General features: G+C 45.6%; 1 protein-coding gene across 8 annotated transcripts in view; it reads left to right on the forward strand.

Annotated features, from left to right (window-relative positions):
• The first annotated feature begins 11,723 nt into the window (after positions 1-11,723).
• The window catches only part of NTNG1 (netrin G1), a 316,974-nt gene continuing 309,703 nt past the window's right edge, over positions 11,724-18,994 (forward strand). For all 8 annotated transcript variants that reach the window (XM_038746005.1, XM_038745999.1, XM_038746002.1 and 5 more), the window contains exon 1: positions 11,724-11,858. The gene's annotated coding sequence lies outside the window, so the exon portion shown is untranslated. The remainder of the gene's footprint in view (positions 11,859-18,994) is intronic.

Genomic DNA, 18,994 nt, shown 5'->3' on the forward strand with positions numbered 1-18,994 from the left:
GAGAAGGGGCATGGGAGTCAGAAGGCCCTGGGTTCTAATCCTGATTTCGCCGCTTGTCTGCTGGGTGACGTTGGACAGGTCGCTTAACTCCTCAATTGCCTAATCTGTGAAATGGGGATTAAGACTGTGAGCCTCCTATGGGATAGGGGCTGTGTCCAACCCAATTTGAGGCCACTGGGTAGTGATTGTCTCTATTTGTTGCCAAATTGTACTTTCCAAGCACTTAGTACAGTGCTCTGCACACAGTAAGTGCTCAATAAATACAACTGATTGAATGAATGATTGTATCTGCTCTAGTGCTTAGTACAGTTCCTGGCATGTAGTAAGCGTTTAACAACTACTATTATTATGATTGCTATTATTCTTAAGGAATCATTCAGTTGGACTTGCAAGCAGGCCCCCAAAGTTGTACCGATGCCTTTGCAGCAAAGAATTATACAGGGATGGACTTGAGAGAGAGAACTCAGCTCCAGAATGCTGGCTATGTGTTAAGCACTGTAGAAAATACAAGATAATCAGGTCAGAGTCTCTGTCTCTCATACGGCTCACGGTCTAAGTAGGAGGGAAAACAGGTATTGAATCCCCACTGCACAGCTGAAAAACAGAATCACAGATAAGTTAATCCATCAATCATATTTATTGAGCACTGAACTACGCGCTTGGGAGGGTACAATACAACCAAATTAGCAGAAGCGTTCCCTGCCCATAATAAGCTTACAGTCTTGTGGAGGAGACACACACTTGTCTGCTGTGTGACCTTGGACAAGTCATTCACTTCTCTGGGCCTCAGTTCCCTCATCTGTAAAATGGGGATTCAGACTGTGAGCCCCAGGAGGGACAGGCACTATGTCCAACCCAACCACCTTATATCTATCCCAGTGCTTAGTACAGTGCCTGGCACATAGTAAGTGCTTAACAAATGCCACATTAATATAAATAAGTAAATACTTTATAATATATAATTTAAAGGTAGATACTTAAGTTCTTCAGGGTTGGGGATGGGGAGAATATTCATTCATTCAATCGTATTTATTGAGCGCTTACTGTGTGCAGACCACTGTACTAAGTGCTTGGAAAGTACATTTTAGAACAACAAATTGGAATGAGTGAATTCCAGGGGAATATCAGTTGCTTTCCTGCCGCTTCCTTCTCTGCTGTCCCCAAAAGGAAAACTTTTTAGGTTTTCCCAGGGGGTCCTTATCTATTGGTGGTAGGCCTAGTAGAAAGAGCACGGGCCTGGGAGTAAGAGGACATGGCTTCTAATCTCCACTCGGCCACATGCTCCACCGCATGCTCAGCCACTTGCCTCCTGGTGACTCTGGGCAAGTCACCTCACTTCTCACTGCCTCAGTTTCCTCATCTGTAAAATGGGGATTAAGAGTATGAACTCCCCCGTGACTCAGTGGAAAGAGCACGGGCTTTGGAGTCAGAGGTCATGGGTTCAAATCCCGGCTCCGCCACTTGTCAGCTGTGTGACTTTGGGCAAGCCACTTAGCTTTTCTGGGCCTCAGTTACCTCATCTGTAAAATGGGGATTAAGACTGTGAGCCCCAGGTGGGACAACCTGATCACATTGTAACCTCCCCAGCTCTTAGAACAGTGCTTTGCACACAGTAAGCGCTTAATAAATGCCATTATTATGGGGAAGCAGTGTGGCTCAGTGGAAAGACCATGGGCTTTGAAGTCAGAGGTCAGGGGTTCAAATCCCGGCTCCGCCACTTGTCAGCTGTGTGACTTTGGGCAAGTCACTTAATCTCTCGGGGCCTCAGTTCCCTCATCTGTAAAATGGGGATTAAGACTGTAAACCCCCCAGGGGACAACCTTGATCACCTCGTATCCACCCCCCCAGTGCTTAGAACAGTGCTTGGTGCATAGTAAGTGCTTAACAAATACCACCATTATTATTATTATTACTATTCTCTGTGCCTCAGTTACCTTCTCTGTAAAATAGCGATTAAGAACATGAGCCCTCCATGGGACAACCCGATCACTCTGTAACCTCCCCAGTGCTCAGAACAGTGCCTTGCACATAGTAAGAGCTTAATAAATGCCATCATTATTATTATTATTATTAAAATGGGGATTCCCTACATGTGAGGAGATTCCCTCCTACTTAGACTGTTAAACCCCAGGTGGGACAGGGACCTGTGTCTGACTTGATTAGCTTGTTTCTATCCCAGTGCTTAAAATAGTACTTGACACATGGTAAGCTCTTAACAAATACCACAGTTAGTAGGAAAGAGAGTGTGGATTTCTCAATCAATCAATCAATCATATTTATTGAGCACTTACTGTGTGCAGAGCACTCAGCACAAGCCATCATCACTACTGCGAGAACGATTCAAGCATCTGTTCTACTGGCCCTCGGATGCCCCTTTCCCCTCTTTATTCATTCATTCATTCAATCGTATTAATTCAGTGCTTACTGTGTGCAGAGCACTGTACTAAGCGCTTGGGAAGTATAAGTTGGCAATATGTGTCCAAAGGTTAAAGTAAGTGACATGCCCAAGGTCACACAGCAGGTAAGCAGCAGGACCTGCATTAGAACCCAGTTCTCTGATAGTCAGACCTGTGCTCTTTCCACTAGACCACACTGCCTTGCAACTTGTTTTGTGCTTCTTGTGTAGTTCCCAGCTGCTTAGTTCATTGTATGGCATTCAGTGAGTACTCAGTAAATACTGTCTTCAGTACTGTCTTCAATCCCATCTCTGGCCTGCTGTGTGATTTAGGAGAAGCAGCGTGGCTCAGTGGAAAGAGCCTGGGCTTTGGAGTCAGAGGTCGTGGGTTCAAATCCCAACTCTGCCAACTGTCAGTTGTGTGCCTTTGGGCAAGTCACTTAACTTCTCGGTGCCTCAGTTCCCTCATCTGTAAAATGGGGATTAAAACTATGAGCCCTACGTGGGACAACTTGATCACCTTGTAACCTCCCCAGCACTTAGAACAGTGCTTTGCACAGAGTAAGTGCTTAATAAATACCATTATTATTATTCGAGCCACTGCGTGAGACAGCAGGATCCTGATGGGAAGGAAGCTTAGAGCCAAAAACTAATTATTATTATTATTATTACTCCTTTTCAACACTGCCTCCAGTTGTGGTTCCTGGTTCATGGAGATGCAGCATCGGAAAATCAGAAAATGAATGAACATGCAGGAGTAATCATGGGACAAAGACACCTGAGTTTTAGTTCCCGCTCCTGGGAGTGGCCAGGCATTGCTCGTGGAACAGCACTAGGAGAACTGAAAAGTGTTCATCCTCAAATCAAAGGAAAACAAGTCCCAGAAGCATCCTTAGCAGAGCTCCAAATAAACAACCTGGAAGCCTCTTTTTACTACGGACTCCGAAGAGGTAACAAGCTGGGGCAAAAGCGAGGACTGGAAGAAAGGAAGGGAATGAAGGATGAGGAGACTGTCATAAACCTATCAGTAATTTGATATTAAATGCTGAGTGCTCAGGGTTTAGGTTATTCATTCATTCATCCATTCATTCAATCGTATTAATTGAGCACTTACTATGTGCAAAGCACTGTACTAAGCACTTGGGAGAGTAATGTTGTACTGAAACAGACACATTCCTGCCCACAGTGAGCTCACAGTCTAGAAGGGGGCTCACAGCTACAAGATAGGTTGGGAATAATTCCTGTCCTGTGGGGCTCACAGTCAAAGGTGAGGTTTCAAAGAAATTAATCAATCAATGGTATTTACTGAGCATGTCTACAGATGAGGAAACTGTGGCATAAGATGGTTAAGTGATTGGCCCTAAATAATAATAATAATAATAATAATAATAATGTCATTTATTAAGCGCTTACTACGTGCAAAGCACTGTTCTAAGCTCTGGGGAGGTTACAAGGTGATCAAGTTGTCCCATGGGGGCTCACAGTCTTCATTCCCATTTGACAGATGAGGGAACTGAGGCCCAGAGAAGTTAAGTGACTTGCCCGAAGTCACACAGCTGACAATTGGCAGAGCCGGGATTTGAACCCATGATCTCTGACTCCAAAGCCCGGGCTCTTTCCGCTGAGCCACGCTGCTTCTCCTAAATCACACAGCAGGCCAGAGATGGGATTAGAATCTGGGTCTAATGCATGTTTTAAAGAGAATAACGGGAAAATAATCCTCCAGTATGTATTTTAGCTAGCCACCTAGATGCCAAAAGGTGACCTGTGAAAAGCATCATGTGACTAAAATGCCCAAGCCTTTGAACTCAAATATCCTCTTTAGCGTTTAGAAATAATACAAATTCACACCATGTGGCCCGCTCTCTCCCATAATGGTACAGCACATGTAATTCAGCAGTTTCCAAGTTATCTTCCATACTCAAGCTACTAGGAGGTATTTGAGTAGTGAAAGGTCAAACACCCCAATCTATCATTAACCAGCAATAGCTGACACAGGGATATTAGCTAGCTTTCCTGCTTCTACTTGTAGTGGTGATAAAATAAAAATAAAGTGATTATGTGCTTTCACATTTATTTCTCTGCACTAAAGCATGTAAACCATGTAGCTGCAAGGGCTTTAACTAACAATACGTCATTTCAGGCTTGGTTTGACCTTCTAATCTTCGCACTAATCTTAAAATCTAGGCGAGGCTTGTCCTCGAACTGGAGGCTAGGTGCCAATTCCCTCTCCTCCCCGTTTTAGAAGCCGATGAATGGTCTGGGTGTTTTCCTTCTAAACAGACGATAAGAGCCAGCACCTGCAAAGAAGATAAATAGCGTTATCAGCTGAGACTCTAACACCTCAATTTCCTTCTCATGTACTAGGGGGTAAAGAGTCAGTTGTCTGACGCTATTCCTGATGTACAACTTTAACCAGAAAAAATTGTCAGGTAATGGAGAGAAGAGAAGGAGAGGAGCTGGTAACTGCAACTTTTAGAGGCAATTCATCTAGTTTTGTTACTCTCCTGTGATGCAACCCACGATGTAAACTCTCGGTGCACACTTTCAGTGGATGAAACTGGGTGACTAGTATCTTAGGGGCATCCCTGACCTGACTCGGGGTGCTTCCTTTTAGTATTACAGCTTTTCCGGGTAAGATGTGTGAGGAGAAGTGGAGTGTTAACAGATAGAAAGCACTGAAAAGGGGCACAAGTCCCTCAAGTAGGGAGGACAGGATGCACATTTTAAAGACATCAATAAAACATCATGGCAGCAGTGTCGTGTACCAGCAGACAGATCATCCTGGTGGGGAGCAATTGGGCCACTTTCCCCTTGCAAGAAAAGGACTGGGGCCATTGGGATACCCAAGGCAATGAGGAAGATGGTGATGGGTGAAATAAGTACTCATGTGTGCAGACAGTGTGGAAGAAGTTGTATTCAGTTTTTATTAAGCCCTTACTATATACAGAGCACTATACATAACACTTGGAAGAACATATTACAAAACAGTTGGTGAACATGCCCTCTGCCCAAAGAATCTTACAGACTAGAGGGGGAGACAGGAATTAAGATAAATTAGATAGGTAGGTATGTAAATGCTGGGTGGGGGAGTGGTAAATATCATCGAACTTAATAATGGAACAGACACAATTGTCTAGGCTACACTGAAGGGAGGGCTTAAATTAGGAAGTGATGGTTTAGTAATAATAACTATGGTATTTGTTAAGTGATTGCCATGTGCTGAGCACTGTTTTAAACACTAGGGTAGATACAAGGTAATCGGGTTGTTCCACGTGGGGCTTAGGGTTTTAACCCCCATTTTACAGATGAGGTAACAGGCACAGAGTAGTTAAGTGGCTTACCCAAGGTCACGTTGCAGACAAGAGGCAAAATCGGGATTATAACCTATGTCTTCTGACTCCCAAGCCTGTGCTCTTTCCACTAAGCCACTCTGCTTCCCAAGGAAGAACTCTTGGAGGAGATGGGATTTTAGGAGGACTTGGAAGGTGGGCAGAGTAGTGGTCTGTTGGATATGAGGGAGTGGGAGCTCTCATCTAGAGAGAGGATGTGGAGTGTGTAGAAGGATTCCCAGCTAATAAGGCCATTTTCAAGAATGAAAGGTGGTTCTATGCAAGGGCAAGATGACTTTATCTGGGTGTGACACCCAGATTTAAAGGGGTTAACCCAATGTCCCAGAGCTGGAGGTGAGAGGAGTAAATTGGGGCTGGGCCTGAGAAGTGTTGGGGGATTAGGGACCAGTGGGCCCTCACCCTTACCCAGATCAGCCCCCTTGGACCTTGGTGATTAGGAGGGGACTTCAGACACAGTGTGGACACGGGGGAGGGGACCCAAGTCCATCAGATTCCCCTTCTGGCCACACACTCTTGCAGGTACCAATGACAAGGGGGATGTGGGCCTAGGCAGGTTTAGGGGGGCATTCTGGGGGTGAAATCCCCACCTCTGCTTAGTCACACCTGTGCCTCTAGCTCCCCACTTCATTAACACAGTGTGCAAGAGCTGCTGATGGGCCATTAGAGCCACTCCAGCTTGTAGACCAATAAATAGTATTTACTGAGCACCTACTATGTCTAGAGCATTGTACCAAGCTCTTGGGAGAATATAACAGAATGTGTCAAATTTCTGCCCTCAAAGGGTCTACAGTTTAACAGAAGTATAAGTAAATTACTGGGAGGTGGAAGTACCCTTGCCTAGTGGAAAGAGCATGGTCCTGAGGATTTGTGCTGCAATCTTGGCTCGCCCAAGGTCACAGCAGACAAAGGGCCAAGTCACTGCTCTGTGCTTCAGTTACCTCATCTGTAAATCCTCTTCTTCCCTACCTATACTGTGAGTCCTATATGGGATGGGGGCTGTCCCACCTGATCATCTTGTACCTACACCATTGCTTAGTACTGTGCTTGGCACACAGTAGCTGCTTAACAAATGCCCTAATATTATGTTAAGCAGTAAAGCACATTGAGTTTGTACAGAGATGCTAGAGGGTGTTGTGAGAACTTAAATGTTTCTGTGGCAGTTTGGGAATAAAAGTCGGGAGATGAATAAAGCCAAACTGAGAAGACCTCTTTAGAGATGTGATTTCATAATGATGAGGAAAAGCTGTAGCCCTGTGGCCTATCAAAGGTTTTTCATGCCCAGCTGAGTAGACCACCCAGGCCCCATATCTGTGCTTTGAGTATTCCCATACAGCATTTCAGCCCTGGTCAGAGCGGCCAGCTACACCCATAGTGGCACATCTGGCTTGCTGTCGGTCTCTCTCTCTCGGTGGCTAAATTCATGGGAGACAGCTGCACCTGACCGGGAGGAGCTACTGGGAGTGTTTGTCTAAGTGAGAGCAGCAGGTGGGAACAATTTACCTTCATTTTGTTATGTTTTTAAGTCACCACCGAGCAGATTGAGGCCACTAAAAGCTGGAGACTTTTTCCCCCCCCTGCACTCACCGTCCTGAACTGTTCCCCTTAGATCTCTTCAACCCCCGCCGTGCCTGAGTAGTTCCCCATTGATCCTTTTAACCCTCGGGGTGCCAGGACCAGAGACGTGCGGGAGAAGCCGAGCCAAATACAGATCACAGCGGACAGTGGGGAGAGGAGGTAGCCGGAGTTGTGATAAAGTGAGAGGATTGATCGATCCTGCTGCTGCGCAGAGTGCTCTGCGCGTAGTAAGTGTTTAATAAATAGGATTTAATTGAATGTGGCACTCTCCGTCCGGACTGGCTGTGTCGGAGTTGGGGTTTGTGCCTCTGTCCGGTGTGACTTTGGGGGAAAGCGACATCCTTTCTCTCGCTATTCCTGTCTTTTTTTTTTCCTTGCCCCATTTCTTTCCCCTTGGTCTACCCCCTGCTTTGAGGTTGGGAAAATCTGGGCCTTGGCCCCACATCTGCGGGGCAGAAAAGATTTCCTCCTTGAGAGGGAGGGGGCTTGGAGGATGGCCCGCTCCGTGTCCCCCGTGTCAGGTCCTGTTTCTGGTTGTACTGGTTATACTGGGAAAGTGGGTATTGTGGGTGGCATGGGATGATGTGAGAGTATTCGTATGTCATGTGCGGAGTCGTCGGCGGGTATACGTGCATACGTTTAGGGGGACTCCGGGGTGTGGCGGGATAGGAAACTCATCATCATCATCAATCGTATTTATTGAACGCTTACTATGTGCAGAGCACTGTACTAAGCGCTTGGGAAGTACAAATTGGAAACTCGTGGGGTACCGCGTCTGGGACTTGCCCAGGAATTTCTGCAGGCTGCTGAAGAGCAACACGGCGTAGAGGATAAAACACGGGTCCAGAGGGCAGAAGGTCATGAGTTCTAATCCTGACTCTGCCCCTTGTCTGCTGTGTGACCCTGGGAAAGTCACTTAACTCCTCTGTGTCTCAGTTCCCTCAGCTGTGAAACGGGGATTGAGACTAGGAGCCCCACCTGGGCCAGGGACTGCGTCCAACCCGATTTGCTTGTATTCACACCAGTGCTTCGTACAGTGTCCGGGACATAGTAAGCGCTTAAACATAATAATAATAATAATAAATCAGAGGCTGGCCGGGGGGACTGGACCGGGGGACTGGACCGGGGCTCTCTCGGAAGCGAACACGGGGAGTGAGAATAGCGGCGTCTTAGTACAGTACTAAGCGCTCAGTACAGTGCTCTGCACACAATAAGCGCTCAGTAAATACGACTGAATGAATGGAAGCGACATTTGGGATTCCCCGCTGGGAAGGAGGGGAAGGGAGGTGGGAAGGACGGGGTGGTTGGAAGAGTGTAGTAGAATAGAGAAGCCGCTTGGCTTCGTGGAAAGAGTCCGGGTTTAGGAGTCAGAGGACGTGGGTTCTAATCCCAATCCACTTGGCTGCTGTGTGACCTTGGGGAAGTCACTTCCCTTCTCCGTGCCTCAGTTCCCTCGTCTGGCAAAAGGGGGGGTGAAGACTGTGAGCCCCACGTGGGACAACGGGCTAAATTCGTGTCTCCCCCAGAGCCTGGAACAGCTCCTGGCAGAGAAGCAGCGTGGTTTAGTGGAAAGAGCCCGGGCTTGGGTGTCAGAGGTCGTGGGTTCTAATCCCGGCTCTGCCACTTAGCTGTGTGACTTTGGGCAAGTCATTCAACTTCTCCGGGCCTTATCCGTCAAATAGGGATGAAGAATGTGAGCCCCACAACCTGATAACCTTGTATCTATTCCAGCGCTTAGCACAGTGCTTGACACATAGTAAGCATTTAACAACTACCATTATTATTATTGGTACATAGTAAACGCTTAACAGATACCATTAGCGTGGCTTAGTGGAAAGAGCCCGGGCTTGGGAACCAGAGGTCACGGGTTCTAATCCCATGCTGCCACTTTTCAGCTGTGTGACTTTGGCAAGTTACTTAACTTCTCTGGGCCTCAGTTACCTCGTCTGTCTAATGAGGATTAAGACTGCGAGCCTCGCGTGGGACAACCTGATTACGTTGTATCTACCCCAGTGCTTAGAACAGTGCTTCGCACAATGCAAGTGCTTAACAAATGCCATCATTATTATTACCTTGTATTTACCCCAGTGAAATACCATCATCATCATTATTATTAGCGCACAGTAAGTGCTTAACAAATACCATCATCATTATTATTATTGACACATAGTAAGCGTTTAACATTCATTCATTCAATTGTATTTATTGAGCGCTTACTATGTACAGAGCACTGTACTAAGAGCTTGAAGTACAAGGCGGCAACATATAGAGACGGTCCCTATACCATCATTATTATTGGCGTATATAAATGCTTAACAAATACCATTATTATTATTAATGGTGTATAGTAAGCGCTTAGCAAATACCATTATTATTATTATTATCATTATCATTGGCACATAGTAAGTGCTCAATACCATTATTATTATCGGCACATAGTAAGCACTTTACCATTATCATCATTATTATTGACACATAGTAAGCGCTCAATATTATTATTGGCACATAGTAAGCGCTTAATAAATACGATTATTATTATCATTATTGGCACATGGTATGCACTTAATAAATACCATTATTATTATCCTTATTATTGGTACATAGTAAGCGCTCAATACCACTATTATTATTATTGGCACATAGTGCTCAATAAATACCATTATTATTATCATTATTGGCACATAGTAAGCGCTTAATAAATACCATTATTGTTATGAGCACATAGTAAGTGCTCAATAAATACCATTATCATTATTATTGGCACATGGTAAGCACTTAACAAATAGAGAAACAGCATGGCTCAGTGGAAAGAGCCCGGGCTTTGGAGCCAGGGGTCATAGGTTCGAATCCCAGCTCTGCCAATTGTCAGCTGTGTGACTCTGGGCAAGTCACTTCACTTCTCTGGGCCTCAGTTCCCTCATCCGTCAAATGGGGATGAAGACTGTGAGCCCCCTGAGGGACAACCTGTTCTCCTTGTAATAATAATAATAATAATTATAGCATTTATTAAGCGTTTACTATGTGCAAAGCACTGTTCTAAGCGCTGGGGAGGTTACAAGGTGATCAGGGTGTCCCACGGGGGGCTCGCAGTCTTCATCCTCATTTTCCAGATGAGGGAACTGAGGCCCAGAGAAGTGAAGTGACTCACCCAAAGTCACATACCTGACAACCAGTGGAGCCAGGATTTGAACCCATGACCTCTGACTCCAAAGCCTGAGCTCTTTCCACTGAGCCACGCTGCTTCTCTAATAAATAGCCGGTGTCAGGATTTGAACCCATGTCCACTGACTCCAAAGCCTGGGCTCTTTCCACTAGCCACGCTGCTTCTCTAATAGGCGGAGCAGGATTTGAACCCACGACCACTGACTCCAAAGCCTGGGCTCTTTCCACTGAGCCAGGCTGCTTCTCTAATAGGCGGAGCAGAATTTGAACCCATGACCAATCAATCAATCCTATTGAGCGCTTACTGTGTGCAGGGCACTGTACTAAGCGCTTAGCACTGTACTAAGCGCTGACTCCAAAGCCTGGGCTCTTTCCACTGAGCCATGCTGCTGCCCTTAGCGCCTGGAACAGTGCTCTGCACATAGTAAGCGCTTAATAAATGACATTATTATTATTATCATGATTATTGGCACATAGTAAGGGCTTAGCCAGTGCCGTCATTGTAACGATGGGGTCCTGGAGGAGGCAGGATCCTCATCATCATCAATCGCATTTATTGAGCGCTCACTATGTGCAGAGCACTGTACTAAGCGCTTGGGAAGTACAAACTGGCAACCTCTAGAGCCAGTCCCTCCCCAACAGTGGGCTCACAGTCTAAAAGGGGGAGACAGAGAACAAAACGCAACAGACTAACACAATAAAATAAATAGAATAGAGATGTACAAATAATTTTAAAAAAAATTAAATGGGCGGGCCTGGGCAGGGGGCGGGCCTGGGGGACCTCGGGTTCGCAGCGGGGGTCGCGGAGGAGGAGGTGGGGGGTTGGCGGGGTGCCCACCTGCGGACCCGCCTTTAGGGATGCTCCGGGTACCGCGGCCCGCCTTCTCCTCCTCCTCCCCCTCCTCCCTCTCCTCCTCCTCCTCCTCCTCCTTCTTCTCCTCGTCCTCCTTAGCAGCAGCAGCAGCAGCAGGTCCCCGCCGGAGCCGGATCTGACCCCTTCTCCTTCTTCTTCTCCTCCTCCTCGTCCTGCTGTCCTCCCCCCGGGACCAGCCTCCCCTTGGAAAGTTTGGGGCGGGGGCCGGGGGGCCGAGAAGACCCGGAGGGCGGCCCCCCCCCCTTTCTCCTGGGTCCTTTCCTTCCCCCGTGCGCCCCCGCCCCATCCAGCCGCCCAGCCCACCAACAAACCAGCAGCAGCAGCAGCAGCAGCAGCAGCATCAATTCCCCATCCCGAGTGGGAAGCCCCCCCCCCCTCCATCCCTCCCCCGGCTCTGGACCCCTCCCACCCGGGGCGACTTGTGGGGGCCAGGGGGGGCCAGGGATGGTGCCCACCCCCGGAGGACCACCGGGCTGGAAAGGAGCAGAGGGTCCACCCGGTAAGTACCCACTCCTTTCCCGGCCCTCCCTACCCCACCCTCCATCAATCAATCAATCAATCGTATTTATTGAGCGCTCATATTCGGGCCAGCCCTTCTCAGTTCACTCCCATCCAACAATCAATCAATCAACCGGATTTATTGAGCGCTTACTGTGTGCACAGCACTGGACTAAGCGCTTGGGAAGTACAAGTTGGCAACATTTAGAGGATCAATCGTATTTACTGAGCGCTCATATTCGGGCCAGCCCTTCTCAGTTCAGTCCCATCCAACAATCAATCAATCGTATTGAGCGCTTACTGTGTGCACGGCACTGGACTAAGCGCTTGGGAAGTACAAGTTGGCAACATATAGAGGATCAATCGTATTTACTGAGCGCTCATATTCGGGCCAGCCCTTCTCAGTTCACTCCCATCCAACAATCAATCAATCAATCAATCGGATTTATTGAGCGCTTACTGTGTGCACAGCACTGGACTAAGCGCTTGGGGAGTACAAGTTGGCAACATATAGAGGATCAATCGTATTTACTGAGCGCTCATATTCGGGCCAGCCCTTCTCAGTTCAGTCCCATCCAACAATCAATCAATCGGATTTATTGAGCGCTTACTGTGTGCACAGCACTGGACTAAGCGCTTGGGGAGTACAAGTTGGCAACATATAGAGGATCAATCGTATTTACTGAGCGCTCATATTCGGGCCAGCCCTCCTCAGTTCAGTCCCATCCAACAATCAATCAATCAACCGTATTTATTGAGCGCTTACTGTGTGCACAGCACTGGACTAAGCGCTTGGGGAGTACAAGTTGGCAACATATAGAGGATCAATCGTATTTACTGAGCGCTCATATTCGGGCCAGCCCTCCTCAGTTCAGTCCCATCCAACAATCAATCAATCAATCGTATATATTGAACGCTTACTGTGTGCAGAGCACTGTACTAAGCGCTTGGGAAGTTGGCAACACCTAGAGACGGTCCCTACCTAACAGTGGGCTCACAGTCTAGTCTCCATCCCTCCGTCCTACCCTTCGGTCCGTCCTCTGCCCCCCAGCCCTGCCCCCCTCGGCCCCGGGCGGGTCCGGAGGGGGGAGAGGAAGTTTGGGAAGACAATTCCTCCCCCTCACATCCCACCCCTGGCAGTGCCACCCGGGGGGAGAGGGAGGATACGGGGGCCGGGACCCCCTCCAGGGCCAGGGACCCGCCGGGCACAAAGCCCTGGGCCCCCCTCCCGAAGGACCGAGGAGACCTCTCTGCATGGAGGACCCCTCTCCGGGTAACACTTATCATTGTCATCCTTATTATTATTATTATTATTATCATTATTATTGTTATTGTCATCATTATTATTAGGGTAAAGAGCTTACTATGTGTCATTATTATTATTATTGTCATCATTATTATTAGGGTTAAGCTCTTACTATGTGTCATCATTATTATTATTATTGTCATCATTATTATTAGGGTAAAGCGCTTACTATGTGTCATCATTATTACTATTATTGTCATCATTATTATTAGGGTTAAGCGCTTACTATGTGTCATCCTTATTATTATTATTATTAGGGTTAAGTGCTTACTATGTGTCATCCTTATTATTATTATCATCATTATTATTATTATCATCATTGTTATTAGGGTTAAGCGCTTCCTATGTGCCAGGCACTGTTCTAAGCGCTGAAGGGGACCCCCCCAGGTGGAGGGAAGGGACCCCTCCGACTGGAAGGAGGAGACCTCTCCGGACAATAATAATAATAATAATGGTATGTGTTAAGCGCTTACTATGTGCCGGGCACTGTGCTGAGCGCCGAAGGGGACCCCTCCGGATGGAGGGAGGGGATGTCTCCGGATGGAAGGAGGAGACCTCTTCGGACAATAATAATAATGATGGTATTTGTTAAGCGCTTACTATGTGTCAGGCACTGTTCTAAGCGCTGGAGGAGACCCCTTCCCTGATGGAAGGAGGAGACCTCGCTGGATAATAATAATAGTATTGAGCGCTTACTATGTGCCAGGCACTGTTCTAAGCCCTGGAGGAGACCCCTCCGGCTGGATGGAGGAGACCTCTTCGGATGATAATAATGATGGTATTTATTAAAGACTTACTATGTGACAGACACTGTTCTAGGCGCTAAAGACCTCTCCGGTTACTAATAATAATGATGGCATTTGTTAAGGGCTTACTATGGGCCAGACATTGTTCCAGGCGCTGGAGGAGATCCCTCCGGATAACAATAATAATAATAATAACGGTATTTGTTAAGCGCTTATTATGTGCCAGGCACTGTTCTGGGCGCCGGAGGAGCCCCCTCCGGCTGGATGGAGGCGACCTCTCCGGATAATAATAGTAATAATAATAATTATTATAATGATGGTATCTCTTAAGGGCTGACTATGTGCCGGACACTGTTCTAAGCGCTGGAGGAGACCTCTCGGGGTGGTCCCCGGGGTTCTCAGCTGGGTTTGCCGGGCCCGTGAGCGCATCTCTCCAGACGGTTGGGGGGCCCTGCGAATCAATCAATCGTATTTATTGAGCGCTTACTGTGTGCAGAGCACTGGACCAAGCGCTTGGGAAGTACAAGTTGGCAACATATAGAGACGGTCCCTACCCAACAGTGGGCTCCCAGTCTAAAAGAAGTATTTGACCCGTGTGCGGGGGAGACGGCAGGGGAGGCCGGGTCGAAGGTCAGCGGGTCCCACTCCTCCAGAACTTCTTATCAGGGACAGGGAGGGGGAGGCCAAAACGTTCCCATCCCGAGGGGACCCGTGTCCACAGGGAACTTAGACCTGGAAATGGAACTGCTCCCGACGGACATTCTGTCCCTAATGGATCTGGAGCTATCGATAATTCGGATCATACCGAATCGTATTGGGTTCCCAAATTACCAATTAAGTGATTCATCAGGGCGGGGGGGAGAATTTGGATTAAAAAAAAGAAAGCCCGCCCTCTTCTGGCTGTTTAGGTTCCTCACCGGGTACCAATTTTTCCGAATCCACTTCAGAGCCCAGTGTGCGCTGTCCTTGGGCCGCAAAGAGGAGGAAAATTACCACTTTAATTGGGCAAAAAAAAGTCCCTTAACATCCCAGTATGTCCAGGCTTCGGGACACAAGAGGGATTTTCATTCCTCCGCCACTTTCTGCTGGCCCGCTTCCTCTCCCTCCTCCTCCTTTCGTTCACTCCCCCATCAAAGGCCGAATTTAGGACGCGAAGAAAGTCCTGGGGCATTGTTCGTCCTGGCACACGCTCCCGCCACCCCCGAACCTCATATTTCCAATTAAACTTCAAAGCGTTAAACTCAGCAATCCCTTTCCCTCAAATTCAGGATCTCAAATTCAGAAGGTTAGCGAAGGAGCTGTGCGGTGGAAACGTTTGGTGACGGTAACCTGAAAAGTTTATAGAGGTGGGGGAGATACAAGAGTCGAGAAATGGGTTAAAGGGCCGTAATGAAATGGGATAAGCGAAATCTTAGTGGCCCCCCACCCCCATCCAGGGACTGTTATCTTAGAATAATTTGCCAGTCTCTGAAATTCAGATTTGTGTGAACGAGATTCAGAAATCCGGTAAACATATGGTGAATCTGGCAGCCCACTTGTTCTGGAAATAATACTCTCCTTTATGACAGAATCTGCAGGGAGTTTTGCAAACCGAGATAAATGAAATAGTCGCAAGAAACAACAAATCGAAATGATTTTTAATGATGTTTATTAGTTAAATCACCTAGAAAAATGACCCAGGCATATTCTTTTTAATGAGTTCACTAGAGTGTGTTAGCTTTTAAGCCCCAACATTTAAATTGGGCTCTTGAGCGTTTTGGTTTTTTTTTTTTTCCCCCATCTCCTTGCCCTTCTTTTTCCACTCCTCAAAGCAAACGCGTAGGACTAAAATAAATGCAGAAGAAGCTTTTTAAAGATGAGCCACTTCAGCCTTTCTTCAAGCGGACTGCATGCCTGGGCTTAAACTTTAGTTTCTGCTGCAATATCCAACAAATCCAAATAAACGTACAGGGGGTCTAACTCGAATGTTTTCTGCTCCTTCTCCCAAATAAACATAACTTGGAGTTATGCTGTGGGTGCCATAAAAATGGGATTTCCAGAATAATCTCAGCACAGGGAAACAATGGTGTGGGAGGATATTTTTCGATCAGCTGTCTATTGCTGTTTCTCCATGTGAATTTAGGAGGGGGGCGGCACACAGAGACTATGGATAACTCGATGATAAAATAATGTATTAACAAAACCCCTCGATGTTGGTGATGATGTGCTTTGGCTGACTTTCTTAAGGCATATGATATTTTGAAGATATTTTTGGATATGGAGTGAGCACTGGTATTCATTCCTTTGGGGGACCTATAGCAGCCATTTTGAGAGTAATTATTAGACACTTTAATAAAAAAAATTCAAGCCCCAAAGTGATCGTGAGATGGGTAATTGTTAACTTTGATATGGGTGGTTTTAGGAAAGTTATTCAAACAGTTACAAGTAATTGCTTTGAGGGATAGTTGTCATGGAATTGTATTCAATTTTACAGGTAAATTGTATATATGAGTGGAAATGCTACAGTATTTGTCTCATACTGTTACAGGGTAGAGTTATAGCTAGCATAATCTAAAATATTTCTACACTATATCAGCCTTCATAGCTTGGTTAGCAGAACTTCAGGTGCTGATTCTTTCAAACTTGACTTCTATAGAACTTGAACCTATAAGGGCTTCCTGGGAGGTAGAAGGGAAGCTCTTTTTAGTCCACTGAACAGAAAAATAAATTAGGTGGAAATGAGATTTAAGATTGTTACTGTAGGTTTTCTGATTGTGAATTCTCAGAATTGAAGGGATTCTACCAGTCCTTAACTATACCATGTGTTTCTATATTAAAAAAAAAAACACACACCCTCACAATCCCCCGGTAACTTTTCCCTTGGTAAAAATGATTATTTAAATGATATTTTACACCTGATTATGTTAAAGATGTGAAGAAGTGGTAGGTTTACGATAATGTTGTCCTTTTTGCTGTGAACCAGAGCCCACAGGACAGCCTGTGCATTTTGACAAAGGAAATTAAGAAAATATCACCTCAACAAAGGCATTTCCCCCTTTTCTGATTCTAAATGGAAAGTGGTTATCGATATAATCTTAAAACATCCTTAAGCCCTACTTTATCCATTCTCAAAGCCTTAATCACTCCAATATATTGAATTTATATAGCTTCTGTTGCAGTTCAGACCTCTTCTTGGTAGACTATAGCTTGAGACAGGTTTCCATCTCTCTCATCCCTATTTCACTCATTTTGTTATATCAAAAAATTATCGGTGACTCTGAGAAATGGATCAAAAGTTGTCTCTTTTTGATATTCTCTGAAGAGCTGAACATTTACAGACCTGACACGCCGCTGCTCTCGTCACTACCTTCCAGTGTTCAGTAATAACACGAGCGCTGAAAATCAGCCAGAGAGCATAAAACAATATTTCCCTTCCAAAGCAGTTGCTTCAGTATATTGCTTAATTGCTTAATTGTGGCTATTTCTAGCCGTAATCTACTTTTGGGCCATTGGTTCGGTTTCTGGCAGCCTCGTTCAAGGTAAAATTGACTCAGCTTTGGCAACTTGGAAAAAGTTATGGATATGCAAGGCAATTTTATAGTTGTTTTTTGACATCACTAGCATCCATCTCGGTGGAGATTATTATGGAGATACATAGTTATATTTTACATCGCCATATTTCTACAGCCACCCGTGACCTGACAGAATGCAAGGACAATGACTGGGAATTTCCATTGACAAAGATTCTTCATGTAAGGGGCAACCATTTGAAGATATTTAACTATTATGAATTTCAAAGGTCCTCAGAGTTAATCAATTGGCATCCTATTGGTCTGACCTTGTCCAAGAGCTCCTCTAAGGTAGCTCAGATTTAGGGGGTATGGCCTCAGGAAAATTCAAGATCTAGCTTATTAAGGAATTCATATTGTTAGGGCTTAAAAGTGATAGTGGTCCACCACCAAAAATGACCTTCCTTCCATCCTCAGTTTCCCTCATTTGCAGCTCTGACAATCTGCATTGTTTCATTTTTTTTTTCCCTGAAATTGAGCGTCGCGAGACTGAAAATTAAAAAAAAATATTCCAGTTGGGTGTATTTTTTGGTGCATAGTTTTCTTTCCATATGCCCTTATACACGAGCTGCAATGGTAAATTCCTGCTTTTGATAGAAGTTTTTTTGGCTTCGTGTCATATTTTACACTTTTAGCCTTAGATACTGAATTTCTTATGCATTTTAGATCCTGGGCTTTCTGAAATATTTTTTTTGGAATAGTCGAGAGGAATATACTCTTGAGCTAGTGTATAAACTAAAATGATGGAGATAAATAGGATACCTGAGTTATAAAAATTCTCGCTGACCCTTAGCATATGATCTTTAATATGCTTTGGTCAATAGCGTTCTCTGTGTCAATGGGAGCTCATTAAATGTAGATTCTGCAGACTAACTGAGCCATGCCATAGTAGTTCTTGCCAAAGCCTGACATTTTTAATACATTAATAATGTGTCTGTAAAGGAATGGAAAACTATTAATCACAACTGGTTATATGCCAGAAATTTAAGTTATAATTGGCTGCTTCTTGTCAGGAATGTCTGTCGCTTAATATTCAAATATCTTGCACTCCTCTGCATTTTTCCTTGTCAGTGCCCTAAATTCGATCAATGTTATAGCCTATAATTCTGTGTAATGACCGTCATTATGACTTTGACTTCAGTGAGAATTCATTATAGGAAGAGTATTGTAGTCTCATGGCATGAATGCTGGTAACATTTGTTTGCTGTACACACACACACACACACACACACACACACACACACTCTGCTGCAATGACTACATGGATTTGGAGCTCCTATGGGGCTCTGCTTACCTGTGGTTTAAAATATCAGTGACAATAGGTAGGAAGACAAAAGGAGAAGTGGTGAGGCAAAGGGGACCAGGGAAGAGAAGAGGAAGGGGAAGGCAAATTTTAGGGGGGAAAAATTATGTAATGAAATTTTATCAAGAATTTTAAAATGTACTTAAAACCAGAATGAGAAAATGTACTCACATGGTATTTCAGGAAAATTTGTACTCAAAACAGGTCCTGCAGCAAAGAATCTGCATCTCGAGG

This window comes from Tachyglossus aculeatus, chromosome 4 (assembly GCF_015852505.1).
Source record: "Tachyglossus aculeatus isolate mTacAcu1 chromosome 4, mTacAcu1.pri, whole genome shotgun sequence".
Taxonomy (NCBI): Eukaryota; Metazoa; Chordata; class Mammalia; order Monotremata; family Tachyglossidae; genus Tachyglossus; species Tachyglossus aculeatus.